The sequence below is a fragment of the Periplaneta americana genome, unplaced genomic scaffold (genome assembly GCF_040183065.1).
Source record: "Periplaneta americana isolate PAMFEO1 unplaced genomic scaffold, P.americana_PAMFEO1_priV1 scaffold_25, whole genome shotgun sequence".
NCBI classification, from domain to species: domain Eukaryota; kingdom Metazoa; phylum Arthropoda; class Insecta; order Blattodea; family Blattidae; genus Periplaneta; species Periplaneta americana.
The window spans coordinates 899,427-924,576 of NW_027185506.1; the positions used below are offsets into that span (position 1 = coordinate 899,427).

Genomic DNA, 25,150 nt, shown 5'->3' on the forward strand with positions numbered 1-25,150 from the left:
GAGTATTTTAAGGAAAAAAAATTTTTTTTTTTTGAAAATTTAATTTACCGGAAACAACAAAAGTTGGCGAGTGATTTAAAAATCCATAATGCAGGAAGTTTAAAAATGGCGACTCAACATGCGATAAGGGCACAAATACCCGCAAAATGTTACGCTATGCATTCCACACATATCACGAGTATCTTAAAGACTTTTTTCTTAATTTACTCATTTTTCACCAAAAAATACCATCCTCTCCCCTTAACTATCCATAACGAATGCATAAAGTTGTAAAAAGGAGAAGGCCTCTTATTCGGAATACTTCAGTTGTACCAGAGAAGATAAATACCTTTCTCATTGTTCTTACGTTTTTATATAGCCTAATGCAACAGTCTTGTTATTTTGAGTATTGGCTCTTCATGAAGGTTAGAGAGAGTCTCATAGCCTACTGTTACATAACATTGCTCACATCAAATTTTTTTTATATTACAGAAATTAAGAACTATCCAGGACTCAGTACATTCTAACTCAAATCATGAAAATGATGCCAGTTCATCAGACACACTAACAATGTCAAGTGACAGACCACCTACAGCTGCACCAGAAAGCCCCAAGAAACAGATTGAAAAGAAAAGTGAAGACACAGCAGCAAAAATTGCAATGCAAGAATGTTAGGATTACAACAATGAAGGAACTACTTAAAGAACTAAAGAGTAAGACTAACACTGCACCTGAAGTAAATATTGTTACATAATTATTTTAGTGAATTTCCATTAAAACTATTACAAAATGAAGTCATAATAAAGATGTAAAAAAGAATGGTGTCAGGTACACCGAAGCTATCAAGCAATTTCTCTTACTCTTTTACTCTTTATTTTTATTCACCTAAAGCTTGTAGATAAGTTATGTTAGAACTATGTTTAAATTGCCTCACCCAAATAGACTGAATAGTTACTTATCTAAATTTAAATGTGAGCCAGGTTTCATAAATGAGGTGTGTGAATATATGAAAGCTAATATTTCAGAAAAACCATGGCTTAAAGACTGCACACTTATAATTGATTATTGATTCTATGTCACTGAGAAAACAAATTCATTGGGACACTACACATTCGCGGTACTCTGGTTATGTTGAATTAGCTGGACTTGTAGACGAGAAAGATGTATTAGCTACAGAAGCATTGGTGTTTATGACAATTTCGATTAAACATAATTTTAAATGTCCTGTTGCATATTTTTTTTACTGACAAAGTAAATTCTAATGTCCAGGCACAGATTTTGACTATATGCTTAACTAAATTGCATGTAATAGATATTAAAATATGATCAATTACTTGTGATGGTTTATATGCCAATATCACCACCCTCACTGCTTTAGGATGCAATTTTTCTGCCCATGACTTGAAATGTTACTTTGTACATCCAAACATGGGTAAGGTTTGACTCTTGTCATATAGCAAAATTAGGTAAGGGTTGTTTAGCAGAGAAGTCCTCTTTGACGTGAGAGAAAGGTTCAATATAAATAATTGATTAAAAGGCGATCTTACTCGTGTTAATTATGTAAGCATGTGTGGCTTACAGCTGCTTCGGTGTTACTTGACACCATCCTCAGAGCCTACTAGATCTCGGTGCTACCTCAACTTCGCTGCCTGTTGTGTGGGTGCGTTCGTGTGATGAAGAGTTGTGTCAAATAGTGTGTGTGTTCTGAAATTGATTTGTGTGTTGAGAATTTGATTAGGGTGTGTTTTAGTGTGTCTGTATATTTCATATTGTTCTAGTGTGTTGAGTTTTTGGTTTTTGGGTTGTATGTATAGGATTTCCATGTCTGTATTTATGTTATTGTATGTGTGGTTAGCATTAGTTATGTGTTCGGCATATGTAGATGTATTGTGTCCTCTGGTTATTGCTTTAATGTGTTCTTTGTGTCGAGTTTGGAATGATCTGCCTGTGTGTCCAATGTAGAAACTGTCGCAACTATTGCATGTGAGTTTGTATACGCCTGTGTGGTTGTATTTATTTGTTTGTGTTGTTTGTGTGTTGAGATGTCTTTTTAGTGTGTTTTCTTTTCTGTATGCTATGTTGTATTTTTGTTTTCTGAATGAGGATGCGATCTTGTGTGTGTTTTTGTTTTCGTATGTTAGTGTGATGTATTTCTTGTGTTCTTGTGTTTGTGTTGTGTTTTGTGTTTGTTGAGTTTTTATTTTGTCTTCCTTATAATGTTTATTAGGTTTGGGTTGTAACTATTTTCTTGTGCTATGTATTTGATTGTGTTCACTTCTTCATTGTAGTGTTGTTGGCTCATGGGTATGTTGAGTAATCTGTGTACCTTTGTCCTGAATGCAGAATGTTTGTGTTGTGTGGGGTCATTATGAATTTACATGAGATACAAGAGTAGAAAGGGTTAAAATTTGCTAATAAACTCTCAGGCACCCATGTAAACTGGAGAAATCAGAATGTTAGATTAGCTGTGCAAACTTTTAAGTCCTACCGTCGCTGATGCTATTGATTACACTGGCCAACACACATTTTGGTGCCTCCAATGTCCGACCTGTTCCTAAGTATATTCAACTCGCTGATTCCAAAAATGGCACCAGTTTTTCCCTATCAGCTCTAGTTCTTGAGATACAGCATAAATGCCATGTACCTCTATTCACTCTAGTCGGTCGTCAAAATTCAATATATTTTGTGGTATTGTTTTAATTAATCTCTTTGTAGCATAACAGAAACAGATTAAAAATTATAATAAACGTGAAATACACTAAATTTAATCATTTGAAACGAAAAGCACGAGTTTCAGATACAAATATTCCAATCATTCAATACAGAAGTGGCTCCTTTTGTAGTAGGACTTCCAAGTGTGGGATCTGCCAGGACAATCATGCATAATGTTCCAACAGTAATCTGTCATCATGTGTGCATCCCGTCTTCCTTGGTATCTGTCTCCTATTGTTTTTATTTATTAGTGAAATCTTTCACCCGGTTCTTCGCTTAAGTCACCAAGATTCTCTGGAAAATGATCTAAGTGAATGTGCAGAATATGAACTTTAATGCTCATTTTACATTCAAGTCTGTTGAAATGAAAGAACATCTCTTCTAATTTAGTATAGTTGCCTGCTTGTTGCCAAGTAAGTTTTCACAAGAACAAATAAAGATCAGGCACAAGATTAGATTTCATTAATTGATTCTATGAAATGTGGTCATTTATGAGCTATCTGATCGTTGACCATCGAAAATTTATGCTTCAATTTTTCCGTCGTAAGTCCAGGCATTTTATGCTTTATGTATTCAAAACACGAAACATTTTTATTCACAGCCTTTAATTTATATTTTATGTGTAATGGTGACAGAATGATTCTGTCTCGCGCTATCAAAGGTGCATTTATAACAATGTACTCTCTAACCACAATATCTTTCCTTGGAGGCCAATCCTTTTTTATCCAATGAATATGTTTGGCCCTACTGTCCCAAAGGCATAGAAAGTAAGGATATTCTGACTAGCCACTTCATTGACTAAGAAGAAAATGAACCATCTTCAAGTCTGCATAGATGCTTGTGGTAATTTACTTATTTATTTATTCTTAATTAGCTAGTGAATACAAAACTTTTCACATTTAATACAGTTATAACAAAGTCAAGCATAATACAAATTGTATCAATTAATTTTTGTTCTTAATTTCGAGATTTTCCTAACACATTGTAAGATGTATTTGTGATTTTATAGCACCGTCAAACGGGGTGATACCGAAAATTAGTGGCTTTTTGTGTTTCAGTGTTGGTAGAAGCTTGCTGCTGAGACTTTCTCTTTCATTTCCAATATATTTGTAATATTTATTACATTACTCTACATGCTTCTGCATTCAAAAGTCAGAGTTATTACATTCACTGCTCAGACATTATCAGTAAACAGTGAAGCTAATGAATTTTTCGTACTGAATACGTCGCTATTGTACAAAACATTTTTCGTATACTGTGGGAAATGTCATATTACAATTTCTTACGCTTGTGGAGTGTCGCCTTCATGGATCTATGATCTTCCATGGAGCAGTTTCCCTGTTTCTCCAGATATTCCTCTATCTTCAGGTTATCCGTGCTCTCAACTACCACAGAATGCCAGAGTTTCTGGAACTCATCGTCCACAGGCAGAGCTGCTGTCTTGTTTGTGAAGAACACAATCTTCTTCTTGTCAATCGGTTGCGAGATGTATAATGATCTCATTCTGCAGAGCCTTGAAGATTTTATTACAATGTGGCAAAGATTCCTGAACGTCTTCCAACAGAATTCCTTCAAGATTCTTCAAGTCTTGTTGCGTCAACAAACGCAGTTGATTCCGGTAGTAGGCCAATATTTTGAATTTTAAAAATAAAATATTTCCTCCAAAGCCAGTGTTTGAGGGAATGTCCCCATAACACTGGCAGCATTCCCACGCTGGATAGCAATAGCGATTCTTTGTCTCAAGAAATCAGTCGACCTGGAATCTCCATTGAACGCTTGCAACTTTTTCCCGATGTCTGAAACCAGCATTTTAGCCTCTGAGCACCAAGGTCCCAACGTCTCAACAACAAAAACAGAACAAGTATCTGTCCTGGAGATCCCGATACTTATTCCTTTTGATGGTCACTGCGGATGTTGCAGCAGAACCAGCAACTTTGGAGGTGGCAGGCAAATGGGATGGTGCTAAAGTGTCAACACAAGCGGCATCCTGTAGCAGAGATTTTCCATGAGACCAGGGTATCAAGGTCAATCCATCTGGTCTTTTTCCATCAGATAGGCAGATTCCAATAGGTTCCAGGATTGATGGAAAATCAGCAGAGACAAGTGCCCTTTTAATGATGTCATTTAATTGAAAGTGCCTGGAAAATCTCCCGGTATTTTTGGGGCAACTTAAGCCATGGTGACCATAGGGGTCAACAGTGGCTCCACAAAGACATTTATGTGGGAAACAAATCTTGGACCCGAGTCTTAAGGCGACAGCAATTTTAAAGGACATATTGTCCATTAATGTGCCTATATTGGAAGATGGTATTGTCTGAAGCCAAGACCCTGATTCCTTCTGTCGTATTGCATGGTATCTAGCTTGATTGACCTCAGACGATGACGACGCTAGTAGAGCCTGGTAGATATCAGAGGCATGGATGTGGTCCCATTGTTTCTGAATATCACGAGAAGCTGGGAGGTTGTTGTTTCCTGTAATGCTGAACCATTTCTCCAAAGCCTCATTCACATAACAGATCCTGATTTCATCACCTTAATTGAGAGAATGGACTTGACGAAATCAAGGACTCCATATGCAGAAGCCAAGAAAGCATGAGACAAACATCACTCACATTCCGGATTCCAATACCTCCAAAGGCAATAGGCAGAGTGGCTAAAATCCAATTGTTATCTTCAAGACGTATACTGAGAATCGATTCCAGACAGTTTCTCAGTAGATCATCAGTCTCTTGAAGTAGGGATGGAAAAAGCCATAATGGGGTGGTGCGAAGAAAATATGTTAATTTAGGAATTAAATAACAGTTCTTTAAGAGAAAGTACGCTGTATGTGTGGAAAGAGATTGCAGACCATCAAACAGTTGCTTCATAATTTCAAGCTTTTCACGCATACTTGACTCTACAGTGGGAAGAAAAATGGGAGATCCAAGGAGAGTCAAATTAGATCGAGATACTACCTTAATCCCTGGAGCTATATTATTGAATGCGGACACTACAGTATCGTCTTGTGTAGAGCATAAGTATAATTCGCATTTTTCGGGATTAATCTCCAACCCAATGGATCTACAGGAATCTATAAGTTTTTCAAGATCGGAAAGGACCATATCTGGATCCCCTCCCAAAGAACCGTCATCCAGGTAAAAGAGGTTCAAGGTACTATTCAAATGGGTAATGACAGAATTCAGGGTTAGACTAAATAGCAGTGGACCTATCGGATCACCTTGTTGGACTCCAGCCTGCGATGAAATGATGTCAGAATTGTAATACAGGTTAGATGGGTTTCTATACGCTTGCCACAAGAATGCATAGAGTTGAGGGATCTTGCTCTTAACAAGTTCAAGCATTGTGTCTCTTTCAAGGCAATTAAATGCATTTCTAAAATCGATCTTAAGAAGAACATTTTGACTGCCTTCGTTCTGATTTAGAAATGAACGTACCGAGTGAATGATGGCTTCACATCCTTCACTGGTGCCAAAACCAAGCTGCTGAGGGCGCAAATGTTTACTAACTTTCTCCTTAACAGAAATGCAAGCTAACTTAGCTGATAATCTGCGAAAGGTATTCCAACTGTGATTGGACGTATCCCGCCATTTTTCTTTTTGATGGCAATTAAAGATGCTCCATATAAAAGAGGACAGATTTCAGGATTAACTTTACCAGCCAACATTAGATTACATAATCTAGTAATAGCATTTAGGAGTCTCCTACCAAAATCTCCAGCAGATTTGGATGTGAGATCTTTTAAATGTTGGGGACGAATCCCATCAATACCAGATGCAGAGCCATTAGGAAAGGTTTTTATTCCTTGCAAAACCATATCTTGAGATACAGACAAACACACGTCATCGGTGGTAGGAGGATCTGGAAATGCCAAGGGCCGTGATGGTGGAGGGTGTTTTTGTACTAAAGCCTCTTGTGTAACTCGTGAAGCACGAGCTACTCCTGAATCAGAAGATAGAATTCGAACAGCTCCCTTTATATCACTGTCTGCCACTTTAGCTTCAACAATGCGTGACCTAGAAAGTGTAGACTTATTCTTACGGGGAGGAACTTCCAGTGTAAAATCATTAATGTTCTCTTTGATTTTAGACACTAAAGATTTGTCAGAGTTCTTCTTTGATCGAACATGTATCCGAAGGGCGATATATGCAAAAAGCAGAAGCTCTTGCCAACATTCTTCACTATTTTCGGAAATACATTTATCAATAAGTTGAGTCAATTTTTCTGCCGCAAAGCTTCTAGCTCCTTTAGGAATTCTTCTTAAAACTCTTGTATTGAGTTTACAATTAGCAATCTTTTGATGGAAAAACTCAAAAGAAGTATTTTCTGAATTTAACAGAAGGTCGTCAGGAGGTTCATTGGGATGAGCCCTAGCCCAGTGTATTCACAGTCCTTTCAAGCCCTTGTAAGATTTAGCATCACTGCCAGTGCAAATTGGGCATGAGACTAATTCGACATAATTAGGGGCTGAGATATTATGGGTCCCACCTTTTGATGAACAAGATGGACAGAGCCAGGGGGAGTTAGACTCACCAAGGACTTTTACTTCATCACTGCATAAATAGACACAGCTACCATGGAACCAGCACTTACACTCTACACATAAAATTAAATTATATTCTTCACAAGTTCTACGATTATCGCAGAGTAGGCATTTAATGGATTCACTGGCATTCATGAACGAAGATATGAATCAGGTTAAATAAAACAAACATACAGCAATGTGTTGCTAACGAATATCAATAAACTCTTGTAGAATGAAAATGTCAATATTTCATTAACCTACTTAATAGTTCAATTCACGAACACATCCACAATTACAGTTCACAATTAATTATGCCATATAAATTCAAGAGATTAACTTCCTATTCAACGTAGGAAGATAGGAAAAGTGTTGCTAACGAAAATAATTAAACACACACGAATGAATAAAATGACCAGATGTCAATAAAATATTTAGTAATTTAAAATATTTGGTAATTTATCTTTTCCAACACTAAAGAGAAGACGTTGTACTCTTCTTTCATCATACTGTAGTGACCGATTGCAATGGAGGTATATTTGTTGCCATTGTTTAAAAGAACACATTTCAAACTACGTTTTGAACTGTCAGTTAAAAGAAGTCATTCACTAGGGGTATATTCTGATACACCCATTTTCTTCAGAAGGCCTCTGAAGTTGCTGTAGAATACTATGTTTTTGTCTTCAGTAAAAAAGAAAGAAAGCGGCAAATCTCTTTCTCTCCTTTGGTAAAATATGATTTTCATTCCAGGCTAAAGTACATTCTTTTTCTTTAGTCTGGAGGCCAGCAATTCAGAAGACTCCTTAGAAAGATTTAGTCCCTAATCAGGTCACTCAACTCTTTCTGGTCAAAGCGTTCATATGTGAAGCTGTTTAAAAATCACTGTAGCTGCGCCACTTTCTTTACCTTGTGCTATATCAGATATATAAGATCCATACTCTGAGAACCGTGGTAACTCATGGCAGGGTGGAATTGAGGACCATTTTTGCAAAACTTGCTAAGTGAAAAAACTAAATTTTACAGGAGAGACAAAACACTACTGGGTGTTCATTTCAAAGTGTGTCATGACGTCACTGTTGTTGGGTCACCGATTTGAAGCGAGTTTCAGCTTATATGTTAGAGAAGTTGCCTATTATTTAAGGCGTTCTTCAATCTGAACTTGAGAACGTGTACGGTATAACTTGAACGTCGTAGCAACAGATGGCGGTCTGTACAGTCTGTGTGCTACCATAACCTCTTTCGAACTGTGTTTTTCGCCGGCAAGTCGTACGCAGGGTATTTGTTATCATTGGTTGCACACGGTAACATTCCACAACACAAATCAAATGCTCCGTGTTCATGTTGACCGTCGAAGTTAATGTCAACAAATACGTAAGTAATCGTCTTAACCCTCTCCCCATATCCCGACAGTACGTATTTCCAAACAGTTCACATTCCTGCCACTACTGGCATTACCGTACGTATCGGTACGTACTCTTCAGAATGAACGCCATACTTGCTAGGCAACTTCTCTGCCTCTTAGGTTATACACCTCTGCGGAAATGTAGGAAGATTAAATTCTCTAGGCTCATCGGCTAGCCACATGACGGCATACAGCGAGCCATGACACATTTTGAACTGAACACTCAGTATATAAGCAAGTTTTGCTGTATCTCTCACTTATAGCAGAAAGCAAGTTTTGAAAAAACGATCACACTTTGACACATTACAATGAAGAGAAATAACCCAATTTTACTAAGACGCCTTGAACATCATGTAGAGGCCTGCCTTATGTTAACGAATCCATCAAAATCTCAATTTTGAAAATTTTGCAGTTAGCAAGTTTCGCAAAAACGGTCCTCAATTGTAAAAGATGCGAGTAAGACACAGATCTCATAGCTGAAGGTGATCAGGATATGATTATTTCAATTGAGTTCTGTGATATTAGCAATAAAAAATAAGCCATCAAAATGATTTTTTGGTTCCAGGAAAACCATTTAGATGTTTTTACAGATAATCTTGTAAGAAAACAGAATTATGATATAGGTACCGGTATACTATATAATTATTAATTAACAATATCTAAGAAACTAGAGCTGATATGGCCTAGCTAATGTGATTTTCTGAATCAGCACATCAACTAACCCTAAGAACAGGTGTAAAAACCAAGGCACCAAGAAAAAAGTTCTTTTTTTGTTGGCCTGTGTTATTTAAGGATGATTAGTCATGAGTCTTTTCAGGGTTTTGAAGCAACAATTGAATTTATAAGATACAGGGACAGATTGCTCGACATTTTAAATTCCAGGAACCCTTTCTCTTCTTGTTATAAAAAGTTACTATCATTGAATAATGAAAACTATTGGAAAGAATTATTTCATGAATCTAAAATCATTGATGATTGATGGTATTCCACTATTGCCGCATCCAAGAAAAATGTTTGTATTAGGATATATTGTCTGTATCACTTCTATTGAAAACATTGCCATTGGTATTTTGAAAAGACAAGATGATTCTTTAAAATATTTATTAACATATAAATTTTGCCAGGACCACCTTGAATTACTTTTTTCATGCATCCGGGCAAGAGGTGGGAGGAATAATAATCCTAACAAGCTCCAATTCAAGTGGGCACTGAGAAAATTATTGTTCAGAAATGCTGTTACTGCTAGTGGTAACTGCCTAAATATGGAGCACTCAAACATAGAGTCAGTGCTGGAGTTTAATAGTAATAACAGAATCTTAACTCAAACTTCTACATCATGTGATCTTAGCAGTGATACAGACATTATCCAGCTTGTAAACAGTTTAGATTCACACACTTTAAGTATTTAGATTCACACACTTTAAGTAGCTTCCAAGAAAATATATTATGTTACATTGCTGGCAGTATACTTAAAAAACTTCTTGAGTAAATTAACTGTGAACACTGTCAGGTAATGTGTGTTAATCAACAAACATTTCAAAGCATCACAATTACACCATGTTGCCTTGCATTTTTCAATTTCATAAATTTGTATCCTATCAAGGAGTGGACTTATAGATCTGTCAGATGATGTGTTTGTGATTGTAGACATGTTGAGAAAGCTTTTCAGATTTACATTATTCAACAGAATATGATAAGTACCATATGTGAAATATTGATAAGTACATTACTGATACTTGCTTTGTCATACAAAAACTTCTGAGTTTAGGTAAGCCTCCATTTACTTCCTTCCATCCTCCTACAGAAGAACTGAGATATGAAAATACCCACGAAATAAAAATTATAAAGGCAGTCATTCAAATGTTTAAGGAGTTAGGTACCCTACAGCTTACAGCAGTAAAATTTTGGAAATATTCAACATTTTTTTCCTCCATTACTATATCTTGTACAATAATAAAAATTAGTATGTGTAAAACACTGTCCTTCTGCTATATGAAAAAATATTTTTATGATTTAAAAAAATATTTACATTTTTTTTTTTTTTTTTTCAAAATTCAGTTCACTGTGCAGTGATGAAGCGTTTCCCACATAACTAAAAAACTAGCCAACATTCTGTGATGAAATTTTTTGTGTGTATTTATGCATGTCATATCTACAATATGATGCAAGATCATTTCTCTACCTTTGATGGATTGTCTGATAAAAAAAAATCCGTTTAAAAAATGGTCAAATATCAATACTTTCTTCTAACACACAATAAAAAAATATTATTTATTAAGGGATGTAGTTGAAAGAGCAATAAAATAAAAAGAGAGAACATGATCAAGTTAACATGTTTATGAGTTATGAGGGAAATGCTTCATCATTGCGCAGTAAATTGAATTTTGCAAAAAAAAAAAAAAAAAAAAAAAAATTAAATCGTGAAAATATTTTTTTTTTTCATATAGCAGAGAACAGTGTTTTACACATACCAATTTTCATTATTGTACAAGATACAGTAATGGAGGAAAAAAATGTTGAATATTTCCAAAACTTTTACTGCTGTAAGCTGTACCTAACCCCTTAAACACTGGCTTAAAACATTTTGCTAAAAAGTTCACATTGAAGGTTGCTAAAGGAAATGCCACCGCCATAAGGAGCAAATTAACAAAACAGATATTGTTCCAACATGTGTATCTTTGTGGAATAATAGCATTTTAACTATATCTATACAGATTTTGTGTTAGATATTAACAAATAAAATGCATTGTGATATTTTGAATAGTATATTTTTCTCCTTATATTGTCTGTGTATTGATTTAATGTAAGGCTATTGTAAAACCCAAATTCCTTTCAAGAATGAGTCCTTATTTAAGTGGATTATAATGTCAAATTGTTTGTAAGATGTATTAAAAATAATTTCTTGATCTTTAAAGATTTTGAAGAGTGTCTAAACTGTATGTGTGAAATATCTCAGAGCAGTTTCAAAATAAATTAACTGATGAAGTATATGTGAAGCTGAATATTGCCCCTCAGACCAGACATGACTAGTCGCACAGTTCTTATGTTACAGTGCTCCATCCAGTTTATCTTATACGTCTATGGGTTATCCTCACTGTCTACTTTCCCTGCCACTTGATAGCACTGAGACATGAATCATTTGCCTCCCTTATCGTAAACTTTCCAGTATTGTTGTTAAAGAGTATATGCTTAAACTGCATGCTGGTGCTATTTCTGTCGCCAACAGAAATATAACACTGCTTTGTGAGACTACAACACTTGAGAGATAGCAACTGATAAGAATGCAGGTCGGTCTTGAACTGATTGAGAGGTAATGCAAGTGTCAGTGTTGCCACACGTATAATATTCTCAATATCACTTTTCATATTATGCATGGTGCCTCGAAAAACCCCACAACACAGTTTGAGGGTTATGCATTTCTTTTAAACAGATTTTTTTGTTTCCCCAAATCGTTGTACTTCGTGACTTAAGGGTTTTCTCAAAAAACCAAGTCAATTGCTTTCGAGTGAGCACACCTAAACTTTTATATTTATATATTTATGCAATAGAGAAGAAAACAAATTATTGTATGCACATCGGAAAGCATTTCAGTGAGATTTTTGTCATGCTCCTGAAGTGGTATGTGAATGTATGTAAGCCACTGAAAATAACACTATTAATTCTAAAATATATGTCTCTCAAAATATTGTTGTTCATGTTCAGAAATGTGTTATTGCGAAATTGTATCTATGTAATCATGTTGCCGATGTAGTATGTTAAGCATTGTAGAAAGAGCAATCTCTTAATTCCTAAAATAATATGTCTCTTAGAATATTATTGTTCATGTCAAACAATGACTTCTCGTGAAATTATACTGTACCTTTCTCTATTCTGTATATAAAATAAAAAATAATGTAATTAATATCATCTGAATTTGTAAGATTTGTAAGATTAGAATTTGTAAGATTTCTAAAGTCATATTAAAAAAAAAAAAAGATATAATACAGTATAAGCAAGCATACAGCAGTCAAGGGGTAAACAAATCTTCCAATTTAAATAATTTAATTATTTAATGAAATTATATATACGTATATAGGCCTATTGATTCTTGGTACGACCGACAGAGAGAAATTTTGACCCACTACGACACCCCAATGGATTCAGACTGGAACAAAGGAATTACCTATTTATCGTCAGCTGTCTGAAGTTCAAGTGAAAACATATATATAGGGTAAAGTTGCCTAATTTCGTGATAGGTTTTTTTTACTGAATATCACAGGATTGCATATCTTGCTAAGAAGTTCACTGGTGCCTCAGAAGTAGGCGAAAGATGCACTATTGCGAGAAAGATGTCTAGCGCTATTGTCGAACGGCAAAGCATTGGCTGACATTTTTTTTATCAATCATAAGAAAACTTTATTATACAATTATGTACAATACAATTGTGCTTAAAAATTATAAATACTGTGCTATAAAAGCACACAAGAAACATGTATGGAGGTTGCAGTCCTGTGACTGTCCTCTGGCAATATGTGAAACAAAAAAATGCTAATCTTCAAACAATAGATCTGAGTGTCTTTTTCTTTTTAATCTTCTTATTTGGCGAGGCGGTGGAAGTTGTTCTGGGATGGTATTAAGCAGTTCATTTTGATGGTTAACCATTGAACGATGAAGTCGTATGTAGTAGCTGCGCAGGGTGGATTCAATTGTAGGCACGTTCAAGTCTTTGTTTAGGTTGTCATTGCGGATGTACCAGGTACCAGGGTGCATCCATGATTAGACAAAAGACCCACTTCTGAATAGTCTGAATTCGTCTGATTTGGGAATTGGATGCAGATCCATACCACAGCCATACATCCATATAGGTCTGATCAATGAAATTTTAAAAAAGTATCACGGGATTAGGAGTATCACGGGATTAGGAGTATCACGGAATTAGGCAACTTTACTCTGCATGAAATTAAGTGAATGTCAGCACAGTTTCAAATCAATGTACAGATCTTATAATTATTTTATATCTGTCTCTGTACAACATCACATTTCCGATGTTGAGGAAAGGATATGACAGATGCTCACGAATAAGATAAGCCACTTGAAATTAAACGGTCACTGATCTGCAGAGATAAAATGTAAGATCTGTAAAACATTGAGTCAACACTTAGTTGGTTATAGGTATCGAGGGATATGGTTTTGTTTTGCTCAACTTCAAGACAATGCTACTCATTTAAAATTTTTGTGACTGTAGCCTTTATATAGTTTTGTTTAATTTTACTTTGTTTATACTCATAGTTTGATTTTTTCTATTACCGGTACTTTATTTATACGCTCGTATTTCTGGTGGCGTGGAAGAGAAGGCCTATTGGTGTTAACTATATCAGATCAAATAAATAAATAAATGAAATTAAATAAACTGAAAAAAAATTAAATATATAAAATAACCAAATTATATTAAATAAATAAAATTTAATTAATAAAATAAAATAAACTAAATAAATAAATTAATTAAAAACCAGTTGACGTAACTCACGTGATGAAATTTTTTCTTTTCAGTGCCTGATCTACAACTGTTTTAAATTAAGTTGATCCTGGCAGGCATTTGGCTAAAATGTTTGTTAATTGATATAAGTGACGCTATGTGAAGATTCATCGTTATGGACGAGAAAAACTTAGTAAAGGCAATTCGTTTTGGTGTCTGTAGTTGAGTTTCCGAGATTTATAAAATGTCTAACAACCTGTTTAAGTAAAAATAGTAGCAAAAAGGAAAGCCCGAGCAATGCTGGGTGCTTTCAGCTAGTACAATATAAAAATTACATTATTTTGTTTTCTTATAAAATAAAATGAATAACTTACTAGAGGGCAACGTTTTATAAGTAAAGAAAAAGTAACGGCATTTACATCAACATTCTCTTAGATTTCAGAATGGACACTATTTTCGTTGAAATTAATAAATATTTCAAATGTATTCTTCGAATATTAGAATGCAATGTTAATTATCAACATTAGTTTTAGAAGTAATTACTAGGGAAGTAGACATTTATTCCAATTATCCAATGTCGAATTAACCTATTTCTATTGTATTATTATTATTATTATTATTATTATTATTATTATTATTATTATTATTATTTGAAAAAGGTTTGACTCCTGCGAAGATTTCTAATATATATTTTCAATCAGTACGTTAATTACCATATGACTGACATAATGTAGTAGCCTATGATAAAAAAGCTGTGAAATTTTAACTGTCTACTTTCACTTGCTCCAGAAAAAATGGAGACACATGCACAGAGATTTTATTTTTTAAAACCAAATACACAGATGAACACGTGGGAAGAATTGTGTTTTCTTAACTGCACAGTCCCAACAGATTCATCTCCTGACTATTATAAAAATGCACCCAACAAGAAGTTTCAGCTACAAAATTAATATAAGAAGAGGAAGAAGATCTCTAAGTCAAAGAGTTTTGAAATTAATGTTCTCGGAAAAAGTAAGGATTTGTGATTTTCATACTGATAAAAATCAAGTAACAGGAATGCAATACATCACTGCATCATAAAATGCACGTTAATTTATATCAATTTCTTCAGAAAATTTAAATATATGTTTTAAATAGAAAATATGAAAACAACAATATTTAAATTCTCTTGCAGCTGATTGACTATATTTTAAAATCAGGTCGAAAGTTCTCAACCTAAGTACTATCGATTTTCTTATCTACGGCTTCTACTCACTGACGCTAGATCCATTTTTTCATTCTCTATGGAATTCGAGTTCATTGCTCTACGCGTAACAAAGCCATCTTCAACAATGCAAATGACATATTGGACGCCATTATGATTTTTTATTTCAATTAAAGCAAGCAAGGATAGTGTTTTATGGAGAGTATGTGTATTGAGGAGCTCAGTTCGATTCCCATGGGACAACCAGGATCAACCTCTTTCCACTGAGGTAAGCTTTCTAAGTTATATTATGATTTCTGCTTGAAAACTGCAACAATAAGTAAGGAATAAAAACATTTACGTTTTGTGGCGTCAATGACGATTCTAGGAATAAATGTGTATGTTGGGGCTGCCAAGTAAGCTTAGATTGGACCTGCATATTTAAAAACACTACCAAACGCACGACGTAATAAAAAAAATTACTGAGGACAGTGAGGTTTTATGGTTTTAAAACATATTGTTTTATGACCATCGTTCCTTATTAATAAATACAAATAAAATAAATCGCATAATGTGTATATTGCAGTGCATCTGAAAGTGTGGAATTCTGTGAATCGTAAATTATATTTAAATAGCATTTTAAATTTGGAGAATGCTGCAAAATGTATACAAAATCACGAAAATACAAATGAATAAAAACTTTAACCATCACCAATAATAATTATTATGATATAATCGTAATATTATAAAATAAATATTAATAATTTTTATATATTATTATTACTATTAAAGATATAAAAATAAATATATCATTAATCAGTTTCATATCTGGATTCTGTACGTATTTATCCATGACAAGTTATAGAAATATGCTAAATGCAGAAGCAGACATGAGACCAAAGCTTTCCGCCCTAAAACCAGATAATTATACAAAAAATGTGTACCCTTTAAAAAAGAACGTAATTTATCCCACCCAACAGAACAATTAAGTACTAGATTACATATAAATATTTGTGTGAATGGGCTCAATACGAATGTACCAGTCCCGTACTACAAATATCCACTTGATGTTAGAGATACAGGGACTAAGTTCCCTTCTTTGCAAATGAAAACTTCATGGAAGTATTAATCATTTCATGAGTAAAATATTGCAAATTTTGACTTAGTTCCTTTCTAAATGGTGCGATTCAAATATATAGGTGGTAGCCTAGCTACATATTAATTATAGGATAAGGTATACATACGAGTATTTTATCACTTAATTACATATTTGGGTGATTCGCAGTAATATATACTTAAACGCCATTTGTTCCACATAAAATATTAATTTTTACTAAATTTCAATATAATAATAATAATAATAATAAATTATGGCTTTTAGAGAATCCAGAGGTTCATTGCCGCCTTCACATAAGCCCGTCATCGGTTCCTATCCTGAGCAAGATTAATAATTACAGTCCCTACCATCATATCCCACCTCCCTCAAATTCATTTTAATACGAGTATTATCCTCTTATCTACGTTTCAGCCTCCCCAGTAGTCTTTTTTTTCCCCTCAGGTCTTCCATCTAACACTCTATATGCATTTCTGGATTCACTGATAGACCTACATGCTACATGCCCTGCCCATCTTAAAGATTTGGGTTTAATGTTCCAATTTTTAGGTGAGGAATGAAATGCGTGCAGTTCTGCGTTGTGTAACTTTCTCCATTCTCCCATAACTTCATCCCTCTTAACTCCAAATATTTTCCTAACACTTTATTCTATAGCAAACTTAACCTCTGTTCCTTTTTCAAAGTGAGAGTCCAATTTTCACAATCATACTGAACAACCGGCAATAAAGCTGCTTTATAAAATCAAACTTTCAGTTTTTTTGAAAGTACACTTGACAAAAAATTATTTTCAAACGAATAATAGCAAACATTTCCCTTATTTATTCTGCGTTTAATTTCCTCGCGAGTGTCTTTATATTTGTTGTTGTTGCTGGAAGACATTTGAATTTGTCTACCTTCTCAAAGGATAAAGTTGGAATTTTTATCAATTTTTATATGTCCAGTTCGTATTAATTTATGTTCTGGTCAAGATACATAATACTTTACTTTATTTTTTCGGAATTTACTTCCAAACCAAACCAAGTAAAATTTCCTTGTTTTCCCTAATATTTCTTGGATTTCATCATAACATATTCACGTCATTCGCATAAACAAGAAGAGGATGTAATCCGTTCAATTCTGAACTTTCTGTGTTTTCCTGGACTTTCAAAAATGACATATTTTAGAGCTAAGTTAAAAAGAAAAAGGTGACAGTGCATCTTTTTGTTTTAGCCCGCAATGATTTGAAAAAGCCTGAGACAGAAATTGGCCTGTACGGACCCTGCCGTACGTTTCACTGAGACACATTTTAGTTAGTCGAAATAGTTTCTTGGGAATACCAAATTCAACGAGAATACAAAAAAATCTTTCAGTAATCCATCTATTACCGGTACGCCTACGTTCAGACGGACTTAAGCTTCTCAAAAGAATATCGGATAAATTTTTGTACAACGTCAATAAAAGTGGTATTCGTAGAAAGTTATTACAATTAGTATTTTTCCTCTTCTTAAAGGAAGATACAGTTATGGACCCCTCCATTATTTTATTCTGGTTCAATTTCCTTTTCTCAAATAGCAAGTAAATGCTTATTTCACCAGATAATGTTTTACACCCTCTTCCATTAATTTTGTGCACTGGAATTTTATCGATACCTGAAGACTAATTTTTTCAGCTTTCCTATCACAATTTCGACTTCAGAAAGTCTGGGATCTGGTAGAAATGGCTCAGAATTTTATATATTATATTTTAGTTCCGATCATTTCTATTTGGCCTATGTAGACTTAGTGGTTCCCAAAATAGTTTTTCTATTTGTTCAGGATGGAATGAGAGTTTGTAAGCAAGTCACCGTTCTCATTCTTGATCACGTTTACCCTTGCCTGATATCCTTTCTTAAGGGGTTAGGTACAACTTACAGCAGTGCATTTTTTGGAAATATCCAACATGTTTTTCCGTATCTTGTACAATAATGAAAATTGGTATGTGTAAAACACTGTCCTTCTGCTATATCTAAAAAAATATTTTTATGATTTAAAAAAATTATTTATATATATTTTTCAAAATTCAATATAGTGGCAGTTTACTATGTAGTAATGAAGCGTTTTCCTTATAACTCATAAACTTGTTAACTTTTTTATATTCTCTCTCTTTTATTTTATTGCTGAAACTCATGTTTACCCTTAATAAATAATATATTATTTTTTTTATTTTGTATTAGAAGAAAATATTGGTATTTGACTATTTTTAAAAATGAATTTATTTTTTATCAGACAATCTATCAAACATAGAGAAGTAATCTTGCATCATATTGTAGATATGACATGCATAAATACACATAAAACATTTCATCACAGAATGTTGGTTAGTTTGTTAGTTATGTTGGAAACGTTTCATCACTGCACAGTGAACTGAATTAAAGAAACGTAAATACATTTTTTTTTAATCGTAAAAATATTTTTTCATATAGCAGAAGGACAGTGTTATACACATATTAATTTTCATTATTGGAGAAAAAAATGTTGAATATTTCCAAAATTTTACTTGCTGTAAGCTGTATCCAACCCCTTAAATTCCTTTATGTCCTTATATAAATGTCTAATGTTTTATTCTTAGTATTTGTTTCTATCTCATTTTGTTTTTCCATCAAATAATAACTCTTTTTGTTCATAAGTTTACAACTTTCTTCCCGTCTTTCATTGACATTATAATTTGTAATAATAATAATAATAATAATAATAATAATAATAATAATAATAATGAAAACAATATAAATATGCACTACGAGAATTCTAAGTTTGTACAATATGTTAAAAGTGATCACAATGGAGAAGTTTGAGAAACACTGGCATAATGTATCACAATAAACAGTTATTATTAAATTTAATTCAAATTCAAGTAACTGTTACGAAAATCTTCATATTCTATCCATAATTTAAGAGTAATGTATTGCACGAATTAACAACTGCTTCGAAATGTTTGTAATTTTTCATCCACCCACGGTACGAACTCACAATATTAGAGGCCTTACAGGTGGCCACGAACTGTTCACATGTTCCTCGGATAACAGCTAAATTGACATGAACTCATATTTCTTCTATGGTCCTTCTATTATCGAAGCAGTCTCAATATTAAAAGGAATTGAAACACATTGATTCCCATAACTGCTTGTATTCCACTTGGTCTTATCACTTGTTTGGGTCACATAATCCCATAGCTCATTATGGATTCATTTTACCTTAATATTGTTATGCCTCAGGGCTTAAGAACTCCCTATAGCATGATTTCCTGTGGGGTGTCATCTGAAACAGTCCAGTGAGAGGATTTTTTGGCGGCAGACAGTGATACAGTAGGATGGTGACATCGTCTGGCAGGGATCGAGGACCAAGTCGTAATGGCATCGGCAGAGACAAGAAATATACCATTGTAAGTAACTTGTTATGTGTATTTGTATGTATTTAATACGTCAAGTATAGTTTCATTCACAACTAATTCAGTGTGGAATCTTAAGTTCAGTAACCATGTAGTTTTCCTATAATATCCTGAGAGTCCCAACTCTTTCAGTAAAATCGTTTCTTTTCCATTATAAGTGTAATGGTGATATCAGAAATCCTGATAGGCCTAAGTGTGAGCGGCAGTCGAACGCAGTAGTCATTCGTTCAGGAAGTCATCCGACCTAAGTTGACGGTGGCACAACAAAAATGGTGTTCAGAGGCGAGATACGACGCGAACTACTCATAGACACGTTCTATTCAATATGTAGCTGTCTATCAGGATACAAGGGAAACTACTGAATAATGTTTATATATTTCAGACTGATAATAATGTGTCTACACTCTACACCAGATGTCTTTGGAGCAGACCATAACAAGGGTCTCAATGCATCTCATGTTATCGCTGCGCTCCCATTGGTTGGCGAGTCATTACTTAGCTGAGAGTGTTGTAGACACTAGCGCGTGCATATCCTGGTTACGAGACTATTTAGAGACGCGTCCACTACTACAGTTTCTATTGCGTCTAGCATCTGTGCGGTGTATGAGCAGACGACAGCAGTACAACTAGTGACTGATGCAAGAAGGTATGTTCAAAGACACATTACTTTATTTTTCACTTTTCGTTATATGAACGTAGTCGATTACTTGAGGTGCCTAGAAGCAAAGTCAGCAATCTCCACTTTTTTTAGAAACTTATATTATGGCAGCATTGGATCCACCTTGGTGTTTTCTAGCAATCTCCAGAGGTGAAGCAAAAGCAGCTGTAAAAGGTTTAATTTTCATATTGAAAACCGGGGTTAGAAGCAAAGGCAGCAATCTCCATGCTCAAATTTGATAATCTGAGAAGCAAAGCCAGCAATATCCACATTGGCCAATCAGAGAATCCCATTTGGTCATGTGACCGTCAGCTGTCTTCTTTCCTTTTTCTCATTGTTATTATGGTTATTACAGTGTCAGTTCTATTTCTCTGAGGTAAAAGTAAACTAAATTACTTTGTTTTAATGAAGACAGCTATCATAAAATTTCCAGTAAAATGAATAGTATAGAGAAACATTCTCAAGAGACCAACCAACAATAATCGCAATGAGAGGTGAAAACTTTTACTTGCGTGACACAGGCTGCTTTAAATACATAACAAAAAAAGAAACTCATGTCACTCAAATGGTTCCAAAACGCATTCCACCTCTACAACCAAATCTTGTGCAACCTAAGAAAATTTCTGATGTCAAACGACTGCTTCAAATCCACTTCAGTGAGAACTGGCGTCAGAACGCAAAATTGAATTTTTACAAGCTGCCAATTGACAATGTTGATACATTGGACTTATCTAATGAGGTAGACACTAATGACTGTGCGTGTGAACTCATGGAAGAATCTCCAGAATTGTGTGTGTAGCAAGATGAACAATAAGACTTTTCAAATGTTGAATATTGTGAAAAAAAAATTGTATGTTTTGTTATCCCTAAAATAATGCTTATAATTCAGAATTAAATTTGATAATTACACATGACTTCTGAAATCTGCAATAAAACCTGGCAATCTTCCTCATCTTACATGCAAAGACTATAATATCCATATCTGAGAAGCAAAAACAGCAATCTCCATATTAAAAGCTTTAATATATTGTTCCACAGTTACTTTGAAGTAAAGATACTATGTAAAATTGCTTTTCCGATGTCTATTTACATATGAAAATAGTTTTTGATGGAATTGTCGTTCAGTGAACACCTCGAAAAGTTTTTTGCTTCTACTGTAATATTTTCCAAAGTGGAGATTGCTGACTTTGCTTCTAGGCACCTCACTTAATTCATACACATATATTTAGTATCGTGTGAACCGCACTCTCTTGCATTTCGTTCCGTTTATATCTGCTCCAAAGACATCTGATATAGAGTGTAGTAGTTAAGTTATTTTATAAGAAATGTGTGTTATAGTGCATAGTGTATAATATGATGCTACGTAATAATTTGCGTGTGGCGGATACTGGCTGATTCCCTCCAGTAAAACAAAATGGCGCACAATCTCGAACAAGCTATTGTTAATCTTGTAGTGTAGGCTTTAGCTATTGTTGATTACAAACCGAAGTAACGGAGAACTAAAGATCTATCTTCAGCTACCGCGTTGAAAGAATGGACAGGCTTACTAGGCAGCTTACCGATTTATGAATTTTTCAACAATATTGACGCCGCTGCGCTATTAGAAAATTTAAGTGAAGAAGATAAGAAACACATACTCAGACTTAAAATAGCAGGACCAGCATTCGAATTTTTGCAAAGTAGACCGGATCTCATTCAAGATGGCGCCACCTTCGCAGACATTAGAGCCGCGTTTGAGGAGAGATTTAGGGGAAAAATGCCTGATATTTCTATTATGTATAATTGTAGAGCTACAAACGGCCACACAAAAGGAAACGGAAAGCCCAGAAGCATTTGCGGATAGGATTAAAGCTCTCAGTTTAAAAACCTTAAAAGAGACAAGGGACTCGTTAGAAAGACGCATACTCACAGAAGAGACGGAACGTCGATTGTTAGGCGCATACGTAGCAGGATTAAGAGGGGAAATAGCCAAATATGTTCGGTTAGGAAGGCCAAAGAATATGAAAGACGATGTCCAGTTAGCCGTCACCGCGACGAACGAAGCGAGACAGGAAACAGGTCATCGCGACGTATTCGTAGTAACAGAACATAAATTCCGTCACAAATGTCACCGCAACGGGCACATGACTAAAGATTGCCGTACGAAAAAGCCACTTTCCACCCCGCGTCACCAGCAGCGCAGAGACGCTAAGGGAAACAGTCACTACCAATACACCAATAGAAATAGAGGTGCCGCATATGGATTTCGTAGGGATACTACAGTGTATTACTCTTGCCGAAAAAGAAGTCATAAAGCAAGAGAGCGTTTTCGTAATGGATATGATAGTCCAAACCAGGGAAATGGGGATGCCTTGGCTCCAAACCTCGTAACATCAAGGCAATAAATAAACCATCCGCTTGCACTCTCCTCTTTACCAGTTCACGCGTGGCAGGACTCCTGGCCATCGCAAGGGTAAACGGGAAGGTAACTAAGTGGTTAGTAGATACAGGGACAACCATATCAATTGTCCGACCAGGGTTAGCAGGGAATACAATTAATGATACCGATAAAAGGGCGATAAGTATTACCGGGAAGAGTCTTGAGATAAAGGGAAGACAAGATCTTGAATTAGAATTTACTAATGCGGTAAGGATCCCGCACAGTTTTATAGTATGACCAATAAATGCAGGCCCGGAAGTAGGTGATTGCTAGGTCTAGATTTTCTACAGAAACATAATTGTATCCTCGATATAGGAAGCCGAAGGTTGAAGACGAAGGAAGGCTGGGTTATAAATTTGGCAAGCGAATCCACATGTCACGAAAAGGTAGGCATAATTGATTTTGGAACGGCCACCTAAAATAGGTCAATGACTCGAGCGCAGCAGACGCAGAATTTGAGTCCGTCGCATTAAGTAGAACACAGTGAGAGGGAAAAGTCAAAATGTCTTAGGAAGACCCACATCCTAAATCTGAATCCCGAGGCGTGGTTGTTAGAAATAGCAAGGAAGCTATTATACCGCCAAGAAGCGAAGTAGTTGTCTTAGGACGGGTTAATGGAAATACCACCAGGGAAGGGGTAGGTTCCAATAAGAGAAATGCGAAGACATTTCAAGACAAAATTCCGATTATTCTCGAGCCGGCGAGTTTCGGAATAAATGGTGCATATGTTGCTAGAAACCTCAATGACAATCGAGCCAAGTAAGGGTCAGTTAGTCCCCGTGAAAATCATAAATTGTACGGGAGAAGAAATACGAGTGCATAAGAGACGAATATTAGGAGAAATTGAGTACCAGTATAGTGATGCCTCACCACAAGAACACGATAAGTCCCCATTGTAATGTTGTAAGTGCAATAAGCGAAAGTTCAGATAGTATTGTAGAATCTATCAGCTTAGACCATTTGAGCGAAACAGATCAAGTAATAATAAGAGAAGTTCTCCACGAATACCGAGATGTTTTCCAGGATCCTACACAAAATGAATTAGGGTGCACCAGTAAGGTGAAACACAGGATTAACGTAGGAGACGCCCTACCGATCAAGAAAACACTCTATAGGTTGCCGCACAAGTATAAAGAGGTAGTCAAGGACATGTTACAAGGACATGCTAGATAAGAGCATAATCCGACCGTTTGCCAGCCCGTGGAGCGCACCCATAGTTTTAGTCCCAAAGAAATCACCTGATGGAAGCGAGGAAATGCGATTCTGTACTGATTTCAGAAGTCTAAATTCTGTTACCCATGGTGATTCATATCCACTCCTTAACATCGTAGAAACACTCGAAAGTTTATCTGGTACTAAGTACTTCAGAAAAATTGATCTATTCAGTGGCTTTTGACAAGTCGAAATTGAGGAAAAAGATAAAGAGAAAACTGCCTTCGGTACACCCATGGGGACGTTTGAATACAATCGAATGGCGTTTGGTCTAGTAGGAGCCCCGAGTACTTTCCAAAGACTAATGAATGGATGGAGTTCTAGCAGGCTTAAAAGGCGAATCGGCTTTTGTTTATGTTGATGACGTCATTGTCTACAGTTCAACAATAGAGTAACACACAGAGAGGCTAAAAGAGATTTTGCAGTGTTTAAGAGACGCGAATCTGAAAGCACATCCCCTAAAATGTACTTTTGCAGTACCCGAAATCGAGTACTTAGGTCATGTAGTGGACTCGAGAGGCGTACGTCCCGACCTACAGAAAATTAAAAATTCCAGTTCCGAAAAACGCAAAACACATAGATCATTCCTAGGTCTAGCAGGCTATTACCGTAGACATGTTGACAACTTTGCTGAAATTGCTAAACCATTGTCAGATCTCACAAGAAAGGACACCACATTTGTTTGGACCAAAACAAAGGAAAATTCATTTAGCACGTTAAAAGAAGCACTGTGTAGTGCTGAAATATCCTGATTTCAGTAAACCATTTATACTAGCGACAGACGCATCAGGAACTGAGCTAGGAGCCGTTTTATCTCAAAAGATAGAAGGGAAAGAGCACCCAATTGCATATGTCTCACGAGTACTACCAAAATCTGAAAGGAATTATTCCACCACAGAACGTGAGCTATTACCTCTAGTACAGGGACATCATTTTATTTTTACTTGCATTTTTATTGTACCTGCATTTCTGAATGTACTTCACTCTCACCCCTTCACTAATGTCCTTGCTCCCGTCAGACACACAAACTTACGGCCGCTGTTACATTCGAAGTCTTCAAGCAGTGAAGTAAACACTGCAGTGTATAGTGTGTTT

At 35.3% G+C, this 25,150-nt stretch overlaps 1 long non-coding RNA gene across 3 annotated transcripts in view; it reads left to right on the top strand.

Moving 5' to 3' along the window:
• Window positions 1-12,518, top strand: part of LOC138693952 (uncharacterized) — a 56,216-nt gene extending 43,698 nt beyond the window's left edge. For all 3 annotated transcript variants that reach the window (XR_011330638.1, XR_011330637.1, XR_011330639.1), the window contains one exon: window positions 472-12,518. This is a non-coding gene — a long non-coding RNA (uncharacterized lncRNA). The remainder of the gene's footprint in view (window positions 1-471) is intronic.
• Window positions 12,519-25,150: the final 12,632 nt, after the last annotated feature.